At 38.8% G+C, this 14314-nt stretch overlaps 1 long non-coding RNA gene across 2 annotated transcripts in view; it reads left to right on the top strand.

The window, feature by feature from the left end:
• LOC308595297 overlaps window positions 1-14314 on the top strand; it is a 148256-nt gene that overhangs the window by 66751 nt on the left and 67191 nt on the right. For both annotated transcript variants that reach the window (XR_014011977.1, XR_014011978.1), the window contains one exon: window positions 3690-3864. This is a non-coding gene — a long non-coding RNA (uncharacterized lncRNA). The remainder of the gene's footprint in view (window positions 1-3689; window positions 3865-14314) is intronic.

Raw genomic sequence — 14314 nt, 5'->3', positions numbered from 1 at the left:
GCAACCCTATTAGCGGCTTAGCGGATTAGCGCTATTAGCGGATTAGCGGCTATTAAAGGCTTAGTGGCTTAGCGGCTAAAAGGCTATTAGCGGCTTAGCGGCTTAGAAAAAGGGGGGAAAGTGGAAAAAAATCGGAACACTCGCAAGGTGTTTTCGTCTTGCGAAGCAAGCCCATAGGGAAATTCGTCTTGCGAAGCAGCTCAAAAACGGAAAACCCTTTCGTCTAGCGGGTTTTCCGTCTTGCGAGGCATTCGTCTTGTGGGGCACCACTGTAGTTCTTTTAGGACTCATGCTATATATTCCCAGCAGCTGCTCCCAGTCACCAGTCTGGCAGCTGCATTCTGGATTAATTGTAGTTTCTGAGTCACCTTCAAAGATATCCCCATGTAGAGTGCATTTCTCTGGTCCAGTCAGGAGATAACCAGAGCATGTACCGCCCTGGCAAGAAAGTGGGCAGGAAGGTAGAGTCCCAGCCAACAAACAAGAATGGTCCATTGTCTGAAACAAGCAGTTCCTCTTCTTGAGAAGCTTGTCTTCTGATTCAAGGACCTCCCTAGATTTCCCAGAAGCAGGAACAGCAAAGGGTCAAGATGCTGTTTTTCTGATATTTATTTGCCTCAGTATCACAGCTTTGAACATTTGAGAGGAAGGAAAATGTTGTGTTCCGTATTGGCCATTCCTAATGGCTGCCATTCAGTCTTGCCTGTAGGATAAGGGTTTGCTTCCACATCTCCTAACATGATTATCGCTTTGTACTGCTTTGCAATGACATCTAGAACAGCCTCTAGCATTGCTTTCTAGTACTCTGTTAACTCTTATTCACCAACATTTAATCTTTTGGAAAGAAAGAAGGAAAAAAGTATTGCCTCTTTTCTCAAAAGATGTATGCACATCTAAATTACAAAGTAAAACTTTTACTCTTCACTTTTTCCTGGTCTCTTTTTGTTTGAAAAACTTGTCCAGAGGGATAATACACAGGGCTCCTTCTGCATTTTAGCCATTGCCTGATGATTCTGTGAGTTCCAACTGAAAAGCAATGGCACAAAATGCAATCCACATCTGACTGCATTTTTGCATCAGCCTCGCTGCCAATAGGAGATTCTGTGTGCAATTGAATGTGTACAGCACACAGAGGAAGCAAAGGCAGATTTAAGGGGGGGGGGTGCTTGGTTCAGTCATCATGGGGGAAAAGTTATAAGTGAGGTGCCACAAGTTTCTGTCCTGAGCCTGTTTTTATGTTTATAAATGACTTGGATGAAGGACTTGAGTGTTTGCTATCGAAATTTCAGATGACACCAAACTGGAAGGGGTAGCTAATGCGGCAGAAGACACAATTGGGATTCAAACTGACCTTAACAGAATGGAGAATTGGGCCAAACTAACAAAATGAATTTCAATAGGGACAAATGTAAGGTTCTACACTTAGGCAGAATGAACCAGCTGCACAAATATAACATGGGGGGGACATCTGGCTTACTAGCAGTACATGTGAAAAGGAGCTAGGGATCTACTGATTTCAGTGGGACTACTCAAAATATGACTTTGTTGGATGTAGCCTAGTATTCTTGCCATTGGTATTTTCTTTAAAACCATTGATTCATTTCAATTAAACTTCTATCAAGGTGGTTGACAATCAAGTGGGTACCCATAAACAGATTGGTTTCCATTTGTTAGAAACTATTTGTAGATCACTGTCTAGCCTGAGAGCAAAAGACAAATGAATAATGAATTTGAAAAGTATGCATGCAAGCAGGGACAAGCTAGTGTGTCTGGTATGCAGAGAGTTTTGTTCTCTGTATTCAGAAAACCAGATAGAATTTTGCAGTTGAAATGGAAGAGGTGTGGTTCTATATGAAATACAAGTGGATTTTTTAAAAAATAAAAATCTGCAATACCTTCAAGAGCAGTAATGACAACTGATACCCTAGAAAAGAAGGAAGTTACAGGAAGCAGAGTCAACAATAGAATTACATTTTTTTTAAGGGGGAAAAAAGAACCAATTACATAAAAACCTTCCACATAGTGAGCACGTAATTAGAACTGATGTCAGGCTTCCACGAAAGATTGTCAGAGAGATTTAACGATCTTCCTGAATGTAAGAATAATGATTAAAAGAAAGAAAGAACAAGGAACACGAATTAACATGTTCCATTGGATTTTTTTTTTATATAGAAAAGACAAAAGAATCAAGCCTCTACCTCAGTTATGCCATAAGTTGGTGATCACTGGTTAAAAATAGAAGTAAAAATGCTTATAACATCCTGATTTGCATTCCCTTCTGTCTGCTGAAAGAATGCGAAAAAATAATAATAGAGCAACTGTTTTTATATAAAGTATGCAGCAAGGGCATGATATAACTCCCGGTGGAAAGACAACTATTGATTTCAGCAGGTTTGGAATGAGGCAAGTGTTAATCATCTTATATAACTGTGTCCACCCAGAGGAGAGACTTACTATTCTTCCTACAACATTTGAAATATTTCAGAAGACACTCCTCTATGTAATTCAAGTTGTCAGTATAAAAGTATCTAGCAACTTTGTAAAAAGGCTGAACTTTGAGACAATGATGTGGCTTGTAATTACACACACACACACACACACACACACACACACACACCAACAGGTGTTTGTGTGGTGATGTGATGTGAGAATGGAAAGTTTAATTAGAGACAGGATCATTCCATTCAAACATGTGAAAAGAAATTATCCTAGTTGTGAAATGAAATGATTGAAATATTCTGAAGTGAATTTTTATTCCCTCCCGTAGCAATGTAACCTTGATCCCACGTTAAGTGTTTCCTTCATTTCCTGCCACTGACGTGGAAAGTTCTTTGGAAACAACTATGCATGCTTAGCGGAATAGAAACTTTCAGAAAATAAAATAATTTCTCCATCTCCTAATGGCTTGACAAGGTTGGATCAGCTAAAGGAGTTATAGAGAAGGTTTAATTATGTAGGTGTGATAACAGTCCAGTTAAAACTGACTAGCAAAATTAACTGATCAGCCAGCTTTGTTCAGATTGCCTTACATTAAAAAATAATAATGAGACTAATCCATACAGAAGATTCACATATGGTTACCTCTACCACAATGTAGTCTTATGAAGCTTAGCCATGCAGTTTTGATGACTGATCATCACAGACATACGATGTGTAATCACAGATTCATCACATACACTCTTCACTCCCAAATACAGTCCATACTACATAAAATTATATATACCCTGTTACCTTTCTGAATTTTCTTTGGCCCTATTTATACATTATCCCAACCATCAGGTTGCTGACCTGCACAGCTAAGCACTTGTGTTAAAAAAATGCCCATATAACCAGAGGCACCAGGTTGCCCCCAAGCTCAGGGGGTGCCTGGCGTAAATCACATGCATGTGATGTTGCACACAGTGGAGGAGTCTGAGCTGCTCTGGAGGAGCTGGCCACTGGACTTGTGATGCACGACATGTGCAGGGCTGCCTCAAGAATGAGCCTCATGGTTACAATGAGCCTCAGTTTCATACAAGCCACTTCACACAAGCAGCCAGTTAATGTTTGCTATTTGAACAGGCCAGATACCATCCCACTGGGATAACAAGTACATTTGGCCTTTAACATGTAGGATTACAGAAATTCACATTCCATGACCATAGGTTCCTTCTACTACTGCACTGAAAAATTCTTCTGTATCTTTCTAGGCTGTTCTCCATCAGTTAAGAAAAGAAAAGAAACTTTAAAAAGAGAGGGAGAAATTGTGGTGAAACATCCAAAGGAGTGGGTTTTTTATTGCTTAAGATGACTGAGCAGTTTTGTGAGTGTACTTTCATTCTACAAATCATCTCTCCAGTGGTCTGCTTTCTGCAGCCTTCCCAGGTATCTGCATTTCCTAAAAATCACATTACATCCTCAGCTGGGCTTTCCTGTAATCAGAGTTCTCCCATCCAACTGACCGCTGTTCATTGCTTGCTTTTGTTTTGTTTTAAGAAAAGTCTTTTTAGGTTTTTTAAAGGGAAGTAAGAACTTCACTTAAAAACAAAACCAGTAAGTACAAGGATATCAGGTGCTAAGTAGTCGGCCCCAATAACCTCCCACATTTCAATTAAAGCCTGTGGGGAAGCATCATGAGGTAATTTCTCTCATGGGGCTTTTTCCAATCAGGAAATGAGGGCAGCCAGGGAGGCTGCAGTGCTGGATAAATGTTTAATGGAAAGAAAAACCTACACACTGCCCTTGGCTATCTCAGGATGATAAAGTTAAACTCAATGCTAAAAACATTCTAAATGTGCCCTGTGAATGGAACATAGACAAAGAGAAGTCTCTTTCATGGGAGAACAAAGCTTTTTTATAAATTGGTAGACAGGTTTCAGCCCAACCCCTTCAATGAAGTCCTGTAAAAATGTTCATGTGCTTTAAAGTATTTTAAACTTCTGGTTCTCTTTTCAACAGGCCTTGCTTTCCTTCTAGTATGGTGGGCTATTTACCCTTTTAAATCACCCCAAATATATGCTGCATTGCATATTTAGAAGCAATCATTGCTTTAAAGACAAATGTCTGGCTATGGAGAACAAGCCTGTGCTAGTTACCAGATATTAACTAACTGGAACTGCCTGGAAAATAGACCCTTTAGAAGCTATGATTTTATGTACCCTGCAGGAAATTGCTTTACAGAAGCTCGTATTTTTAGAAATCCCTCCAGATTATTTTCTTTAATGGCAGCCACTACATTCACATTTATTAGCACATTCTAAATCAAATCTAGAGCCGAAGTTTATTTGTGAGACTTTTTCCTGCTGTTTGCAATTACCTCTCTGAGCTAAAGTCAATGTTATATCAGCAAGCATCTGTAGATTTTAAAATAAATGCCATCAATTGTTTTTGCACTTCTGTCGTTTTCTTTTTTTTTGTAATCCATCCAACCAATCAAGCACCCAAAAGTGGAGAGCTGTTTAAATATGCACTGAAGATGCCATTGCATACTCAGCCATAAATGCTTAAAGAGAAAATGATGCTAACCAGCGAAACACAGGAATAGCTGTACAGAATGTGAATACCAATAATGACTAGACAACTGAAATGTGATGAATTAGAATTATGAGATAATTCTTCCTATATTGCTCTCTTCCCTGTATGCTAGTACAACATGACCCTAATTGTTTGGACTAGAAGAAATAGGCGAGTTTAACATCCATGTTCTACCTTCATTATCACAGGCAGTAAGCCTATGGATTACCAGTTACAGTGGTACCTCGGGTTAAGTTACCTTCGGCTAACGTAATTTCGAGTTACAAACGTGGCAAGAGTTCGCCACAAACGCATGCACAGAAGTGCTCTGTCACACCGCAAATGTGTGCAGAAGCGGCACCTCCGGATATGGACTTTTCAGGGGAAGTATGGACCCCTGAAACAAATTAAGTTCATATCCGGAGGGTCCAGTGTACTGGGAATCACAAGTGGGGGGGGGGTTGCTGTTATACTCAGGTCTCATTTGCAGGTTTATCATGGGCCACTGTGAGAACAGAATGCTAGATGATGGTGATGATTATAGATTTATATAAAGCCTTTAATCACAAGATCTCAGAGTACTTCACAAGATAAAAATAAAAGGTAAAAGCACAAATAAATAGTTAAAACAAAAACAACAAAACAATTACCCCCTTCCCACAAACACATTTATTAGGCTGTGGGATATTAATTACGAAAGAAGAACGTTTTCACTTGACACCTAAAGATATATAATGAAGGTGCCAGGAGAACATTCCTAGGGAGAGTACTCCGAAAATGGGCTGCTCTGCAGAAAGATGCTGTTCTTGTGTTGTCACCCTCCAGACCTCACTTGGAGGAGGCACACGAAAAACAGCCTCAGATGATGAACGCAGAGTCCAGGTCAGATCATATGGGGAGAAGTGGTCCTTGAGGACTAGATGCAGCAGGTCTCTTATGTTCTTATGAAATAAAATCACCCCCATGTCCTCTCCCAACCCCAACCCCTGCAAATTAAAGTATCCCTTTCCCTTTTTTCCACTTCTAGCACATCTTGGAATTGGCCTTGGATTGGCTTTCTGCCTTCCCCTTTGCTTCACTTCTCAATCTCAGTTTGGCTTTCTTGTTTGGGAAGATTCATCTAGATACTATTATTAATTTATGTATTATTATTATTATTATTATTATTATTATTATTATTATTATTATTATTAATTTATACCCCACCCATCTGGCTGGGTTTCCCCAGCCACTCTGGGCAACTCCCAACAGAATTTTAAAAATGTGATAAAATATTAAACATTAAAAACTTTCCTAAACAGGGCTGCCTTCAGGTGTCTTCTAAAAGTCAGATAGTTGTTTATTTCCTTGACATCTGTTGGGAGGGCGTTCCACAGGGCAGGCGCCACTATCAAGAAGACCTTTTGCCTGGTATAACCAGAACCAATATTCTCTGGATGGTTTACAAAAACCTCCCCCACCCTTCAATAAAAATAAAAAAGTTTTTTCCAAACTGTAAGCATCAGAGAACAAAATCAAACAATACAAGACTCACAGGCAGATCCCAACACTTTTGAAAGCCATTAAGAACCTCTAAAATGCCCTGTAATCTCCTCCCCTTTAAAATAAAAAATAAAGTTTTTCTGACACTGAAAATAGTACAAAGTGGGTTCCATATGAGCCTCTCTTGAAAGGTCATCCCATAGCTTGGCTGCTACTGTGACTGCTGTAATTCACTTGGTATAAATCAGGCATGTCCAACAGGTCTAATTGTAGATAGGTAGCCGTGTTGGTCTGCCATAGTCAAAATAAAAAAAATTCCTTCCAGTAGCACCTTAAAGACCAACTAAGTTAGTTCTTGGTATGAGCTTTCGTGTGCATGCACACTTCTTCAGATATGTGCATGCACACTTCTTCAGATATGTGTATCTGAAGAAGTGTGCATGCACACGAAAGCTCATACCAAGAACTAACTTAGTTGGTCTTTAAGGTGCTACTGGAAGGAATTTTTTTTATTTCAACAGGTCTAATGTAATCTACTAGTTGATTGCGGGATGTCCCTGGTTGAGCCTGGTTGATCTTTTGATCAATGACTCTGGCTCCCTAAAAAAAGCTCAAAAACTCTGACAATGGGTAGATCACTGCCATTCTTTATACTGTGAGTAGATCGCAGTCTCTTGGGAGTTTGACGTCCCTGGTATCAATAATCTGGCCAATAGCCATTTAGAGCTTTACATCAGGAGTGGCTAATCTTTGACCTTCCAGAAGTTCCTAGTCCCCAATTCCCATGAGCCCCAGTCAGCATGGTCAATGGGCAGAGAATATGGAAGTTGTAGTTCAGTGACCTCTGGAGGACCACAGGTTAACTACCCCTGCTTTACAGCCTAAAATCAACTATCCGCTATGGACTAATTTGGAGGTGTTGCTTTTCAGATGGTGATACAACAAAGAATTACTGCCTGAAAGTAGAATGTTTGTTAATTAATTCAAGTGTTGCAAAACAGCTGCAAAGGTACATGAATTTAGTAGAACCAGGATAAAGCAGTACCACATGAGCGGAGGAGAGAGAATGTCCAATTAGTCTGTTGCTGCCTGGTTCCTGTTGGGTCCAGTCTCTTTGATCATTTCTTCTCTTCTTTGTTCTGGAATAAGGCCCTAGGCAAGGCTTGCTTTGATAAGTTAGATGAACAGAGAACATCTCTTTTTGTTGTTGATTTCAAAAGGCATCAGAGACTCTGGTCTAAGATGGGCATCAACAAGAGTATACACTTTGCAGAACAGATTATCTCCAGCCATGACTTCTCCCTGTTTTAAAGTGTATAAGACCTCTTATTATTAACCTCTCTAGTCACAATTTTTGTACAATTCATCTTTCCAGGTCTTCATCTTGACAATCCCTTTGCAGCACTGGGAGCATTGACCTTCATAATCAAGTCTCCAGTTCGCATCTCTTTCAGGCCTGGGGAAAGCAGGAAAGCAAGCAAAGTCCATCCCATCACATTTTGCAAAATAAAGGGTTTGCATACATTTCCCAACATTATCTATTTATGGGGACAGCTTCTCTATAATGTAAGAAAAGCTTCATTAGCTTACATCGAAGTCACCAAGAAATGTAGTTGACTTGACAGAGAGAGCAGCAGGACATTTATGGGGCATTGCCAAAAAAAAAAAAAAGGCTTATCTTTTATTTTAGATGGATCAAATCAGACATGACTAGCAAGTATTGTCTGAATGTGATCCCTGTTTTTTGGGATTTTTTAAAATGGAGATAGAGTGGCTACATTAAAGATGCACACTCATTCACTGTCACAGTCAAACTGTAAGCACTAACAAACAGAAATGAATTCTTCAAGTGGAGAGTCATTTGTTTTGTCTTTTATGCTAGTCAGTTATATATTAAAATAAAGCATAGGGATTGATGACTCATACACACAATGATTTATGTCACAGTTCTTTATCTTCTGGTGGCTTTGTGTATGTGTGTTGTTTGCTTTTTGGCAGTGCTGTGAGTACTTTGAAGCTATCACTGCAAAATGAAATGGCTGATTTCTGGTTCCATCTGAGCTGTACTCAGGGGGTTCACTGGTGTGCAAGAATGGGCTGCAACAAGAGAATGAGAGCTTTATCTTTAAATATGCCAGTGATGTGGCAGACAAAGTAATCACTGCTACCCCCACCAATCCTTCTCTGGTGCTTTTGTCTCCTTGGTCCTCTGCTTTCAACAGCTTTTCTCTACCCTATCGGAGGTGGAGAAGTTGGTGAAAAACAACAGAGTTTGGGCAGGAACATCTGCTACTACTTTGTCTCCAGTTTGATTGGTGAGGTTAAAGCTACCCGCTTTTTCTCCAGATTATCACCTGGAAACCTTGCCTAAATGAAAGTAAGGATAGGACAGCAGCACAGAAAACACTGAAATATAGGGAAGAAACTTATGGATTTTTCATAAAAAGTGATTCAGCAAAATGGTGGAAATTTCAAAGAAACTGCTAGGGTGGAAATAGCACTCTCTGATTTAGTTGATGGTAGGGATGGCCACATCTATAAATTTCAGTTTCTCTTATCCCCTCCCCAATCTTAAGTTCAGGTCTCTAATGTTCCATGCATTTTAAAAAATGTTTTCATGCAAATTCATCAGCAGATTCTTCCTAAGAGACACCTGTTCACATGAAATTTTCCGTCATATTTTTATATTATTTTATTGCTTGCTATCTCGGGCTCCTTTGGGAAGAAAGGCAGGATATAAATTAAACTGTTTTTAGCAGTGTTTCCCAAACTTGGGTCTCCAGCTCTTTTTGGGCTACAACTCCCATCATCCCTAGCTAGCAGGACCAGTGCTTAGGAATGATAGGAATTGTAATCCAAAAACAGCTGGAGACCCAAATTTGGGAAACATTGACCTAAAGGATATCGCCTGCTCTGCTGTTATTTCTCTCCCCATCTCTGTATCCCTGAATGAATTTAGTGTGCCATTGCACAACTCTTGTTCATTTCAATGGGCAACTTGCAAAGGACAGCTCCCTAGTGGCTTGCTCTCAATAGTCCACAGTGCAAACTTTGAATGCTGCATATATTTCTCATTCGGAATAAGTATGCTTACCACCAAGATCATAGGCAGTATGCTTCCAAATACTAGTAGCTAGTCAGCTGCAAGAGAGAGCTGTTGCCCTGATGTTCTGTTTCAGGTCTTGCCAGAGGCATCTGGTTGGTCACTGTGAACACAGGATGCTAGACTACACAGGGCTTTGGTTTGATCCAGAAATGGTCTTTCCTATGCCATTGATACATGTCGCTTCTTCATATATATATTTGGTAACATTTATAGGTATCATATCTCTTGACATTTTGATTTTTAGGTTCTTCATTGTAAAAGCAGCCAATGAAGTGGGGTCAAGGTGCCATCACTTTGAAAACCATGCCAATTCACCTCATGGGGGAGATTTTAGAAGGTCTGCAGGAGCTACATGTTCTTTCTAATCTGTCACTGGAGTCTTACTGGATTTTTAATATGTTGGCACTATTACTAAATATGTGTATATCTATCTATCATCTATCTATCATCTATCATCATCATCATCATCATTATCTATCTATCTATCTATCTATCATCTATCATCTATCATCTATCATCTATCATCTATCATCTATCATCTATCTGTAAATTTATCTATGTGGATTTGCAAGCCATTCTATGATCTCAACACTTATAGACTCACTTCTGACTCTTATCATACATAAATTACATACTGTACTGAGAGAGTATGAATGGCTCTTTTTAGAATATAAGGATTTTCCAAAGCAGAGTGTAGCTTGGTTAAGTGCACAGTGTAAGACAAATTACTGGCCATAAGGTGTGAAGAAGATTACTGAAGTTAGCTTCAGCTGGAGTGGTGTTAAAAGAAAGATAATTTACAGTGCACACATGCCAATTATCTGTGGAGAGAAGGCAGGCAATTTACTTGCATGTATAGTTGAGATAGATGCCAGTGACATCAACTCTCACAATTGACTAATGTCTTCAACCTTCGGTGGTATGCTAGAGACATTTGATTCTGAAAGGATGGATGGCCTTGAAATAACATGGGTTATCTTTAGGAAAGTATCTTTTATTTCATTTGCAGGCTTCAAAGTCATCTTTCCATTTTTCATCAGAAGTAAAAAAGAAAAGAAATGAAAGAGATGAAATCTGGAATGTAGAGGCTGCTTTCAGATCACACACTCTTATAAGCCTTCTTCAGGCACTCTACTTGCACCTACAAGCAATACACAAGCTGGACAAATGTGCACACTTCTGACCTATTTAGAATTCACATCATCCTCCATAAATTACTGAAGTGGGGAGCCTCCTGTGTTCCTGGAGGCTCTTTGTGTGATCTAGAACTCTGGAAGATTACCTTATACATTGCTTATGACAGTGATTTGCAAATCAACCTTCAACTTAGAAATCTGTGCAGACAATTTTCTATCCTATCTCTTGGATAAAAAAACTGATATTCATTGTAATTCATCTCACCTTTATCCTATTCATTCTCCAGAAAGCTCAAGGCAGCATATATGGTTCACTCTCTCTACTTTATCCTCAAAACATGTTAAGTAGGTTAGTCTGTCCCAATGACATCAAAGGAGCTTCATGACAGCATAGAAACCTGATCCTGAGTCTCTCTGGTCTTAGTCTGACAGTTTGTTGGGTTCTCTGTCTATCTCAGCTGATGAGTGGAGATTAAATCCCAGTGCCTAACCTGCATGATTATGTTTCCTGCTAGGAACAGGGTGGCACTGCCAGTGCAGGATAAAAACCTGACCTTTTGCCCATCAGTGACATCAGCTGATAGGTGTATGCACTTGGTTTGGGGAAAATGGCCTGGCAGGCCAAGATTGGTCTATAAGTCATTCCCCACCTCTGTACCTAAGGTGTATGCACTCTGTAAAGTGTGCATAAAAATGTATCTATTTCTGAAAATAACATACAGGAATGTATTATGTTACGGGGAAATGATTTGCAAACTGTGTTATTATTACTAATAACGAGTGCTTTTTCCAGGGGATACTCAAGGATACACAGTGCCCTTTTTTGTTGTTCAAAAGTGTGGCACTTACTATAACAACTTCATGGTGAGTACCAGCACCTATTTTTCTAGGTGAAAAAAGCACTGGACTTACCGCATCTATTAAAAACTTTTCCTTTTGTCTCTTAAAATAATGGTGCTGACCATTTGAAATAACATCACAGCGTTTGCTTCTTTGCAAGCAAATTTTATCCATCGCACATTGCAGCACCCCACCTCCAACCAGTGAGACAATTAGGCCATTGTCTCCTATTATGAGTCCTCTTCCTCCCTGAGAACAACTTTGCTTTCTTGACTGTATCAAGATTGCAAGGCACAATTAAAAGGACATACAAACTGTGGTTTGTCTAAGCACTTTGACTTCATGTGATAATAAGTACCTGCTGCTGTGGATGTTGCAGATGCTGACATTTCCCCATACTTCTTTCCCTGTAGTGTTGAATGCACAGCAAACAATAGATCACACTCTTTTCTCGTTGACTCCAGCTTTCTCTTCCAAAATAACAGTGCCATCTGCCTATGAAAATGTTGGTTTTCTTTACCACAAAAATTAATGAATCGCTTGAGCAGCTTACACATCATAACTCGTGAAAGATTAATCTATCTTAGGCGTGTGCTCATAAAATGGTTTTTAAAGCATGCCTTATCATTTGTGTGGAAGTCACTGTGTATCTAAGGCTGCATTCACACTGCAGTTTATTCTGTTTTCTCTAACATTCCCCTAACTCTTCATTTTGGCATTATATTTCACACGATGTAAATGCCACTTCCAGAAATATAGCAGAATATTGCAGAATTTCGGTGTTCATTTATGTGTTATTTACAAAGGTATTTTTTCCCCCTAAAAGCAAATAACACAGAAATGAGTGCTAAACTTAGCTCAAATGTAATGCTGAAATTAACTGTTAGGAAAACAGAATATAACTGTTCTGTGAAGGCAGCCTAAGTTTATATATAAGGCTATGTGTACCAACAAATATTATATACACACAAGGATATATCCTCAAATTTGGATTGTTGTTGCTTTTATCTAACAAGAAGCTATTTGTGAGGAAGTGGTGAAGATAAGTTTCTAAAAGGTAAACTAAACTTAGTGTTATTAAAGTTCTAGAACATTTTTCTTCCCAGGTGCTGTATTCCCTTCTGGGCAAGTTCCCAGGGCCCACATGCCAGTAGTGAGTGGAACCAAAATCAAATGTGGGTAGAGTAATAATTGTTAAGTTATTCAAACATTCCTCTCTAACCTTCATCCAAGCAAATTCTAGCCAGGTAAAAGCACTCAAGTGGGGTACAAAGCAGGGCTGGTGAGGGGTGTGAGAAGGTCCAAAAAGAGTCATTAGGGCTCAATATTTACATATATTGAACCCCTAATTGCACTAGATGTTTAGTTTCACAATCGAAATGCACTTTTATTTCCATTTACTTTCAAATTCAATAATTCTGAGAGTTAAAATAATCATATTTAAATGTGTGTGTTTCTTGAGTGACTCATGCATTATATTTGCTTTGTCACAGATTCAAGAATTTTCAGTTTTCTTGCACTTTGAACATAAATCTCAGTTGGGATATAGAATAGACTCAAACACAGACTTCCTCTTCATCTGCACTGATACATGGTAAACTAGGCTGCTCACATTATTTCACAACTGTTTTGAGAGACAGTATATAAGCTATTTCATCTCTTGGCATGAAAGATCTCCAGTGATATAGCCCTAAACAATTACTACTCAGTACATTAATTTATTTCAACATACAGCTGCCTGGCCAAAAGCCAGATAGTTAACTTGCCATATGCACACAAAATACCTGATTTGCATACATGCATATTTTGCCTAATTTTGAAAATCTGGTTCTGCACTTCTTTAGCACAAGCCAAAGCCATAATATACAGTCATGTGTTTTCCTGTAGAGAAAGAATTCCCTTTAAAGCTTAGAGGGATCCCATTCTATTCAATCCAGATCTTCAAAAAGACTGGCAAATGCTCCCTCCCAAGCTGAACCATAAGTCTCATTGCAACAATGCAATGTGTACAAAAATAAATGTCAGAATTTTTATAGATTTCCCAATGGTTCATAAAAATTGTAAGCATTGCCAATAAATGTCAACATTTACCAGGTTTCTAATGTTCACTGTAATACACATGATACAATAAGGCCCTGTGTTAATTGTAAGCTTCGTACGCACAATATTTGGATAAACTCAGTTCTGAATGAATGGGAATTGTTTTCATTTTGTGTTCTCATGCCATTGGAGGAGGAATTTATTTAGTCCATTTCTCAAAGCAGTCCAAACCAATCTGAGATTGAAACTTGCTTTCAGAATAAAACACACAGTCAGATTATGCATGTTTCCAGATATCAAAATGCAATTTCACTGTACAAACAGTACACACAAAAATGAGGCAGATGTATTGGGAAAACACTGGGGAAAGTGTATTTATGTATAGCTGCATATTTTATGTAAAAAGTGTAAAAAAACTATACAAAATCCACACAAAAATGCCTAGTTTGAATGCATATGTTTCATGGGTTTTAATAATAATAATAATAATAATAATAATAATAATAATAATAATAATTAATACCAAATGAAATAGGTGGAACAGATTTATGACTGAGTTCCAATTAAACTGAAATACGGTGGTACCTCAGGTTAAGAACTTAATTCGTTCTGGAGGTCCGTTCTTAACCTAAAACTGTTCTTAACCTGTGGTACCACTTTAGCTAATGAGGCCTCCTGCTGCTGCCGCGCTGCCGGAGCACGATTTCTGTTCTCATCC

This window comes from Podarcis bocagei (assembly GCF_964188305.1).
Source record: "Podarcis bocagei genome assembly, chromosome: 9".
Classification (NCBI taxonomy): domain Eukaryota; kingdom Metazoa; phylum Chordata; class Lepidosauria; order Squamata; family Lacertidae; genus Podarcis; species Podarcis bocagei.
This window is presented reverse-complemented; position numbering and strand designations above follow the sequence as displayed.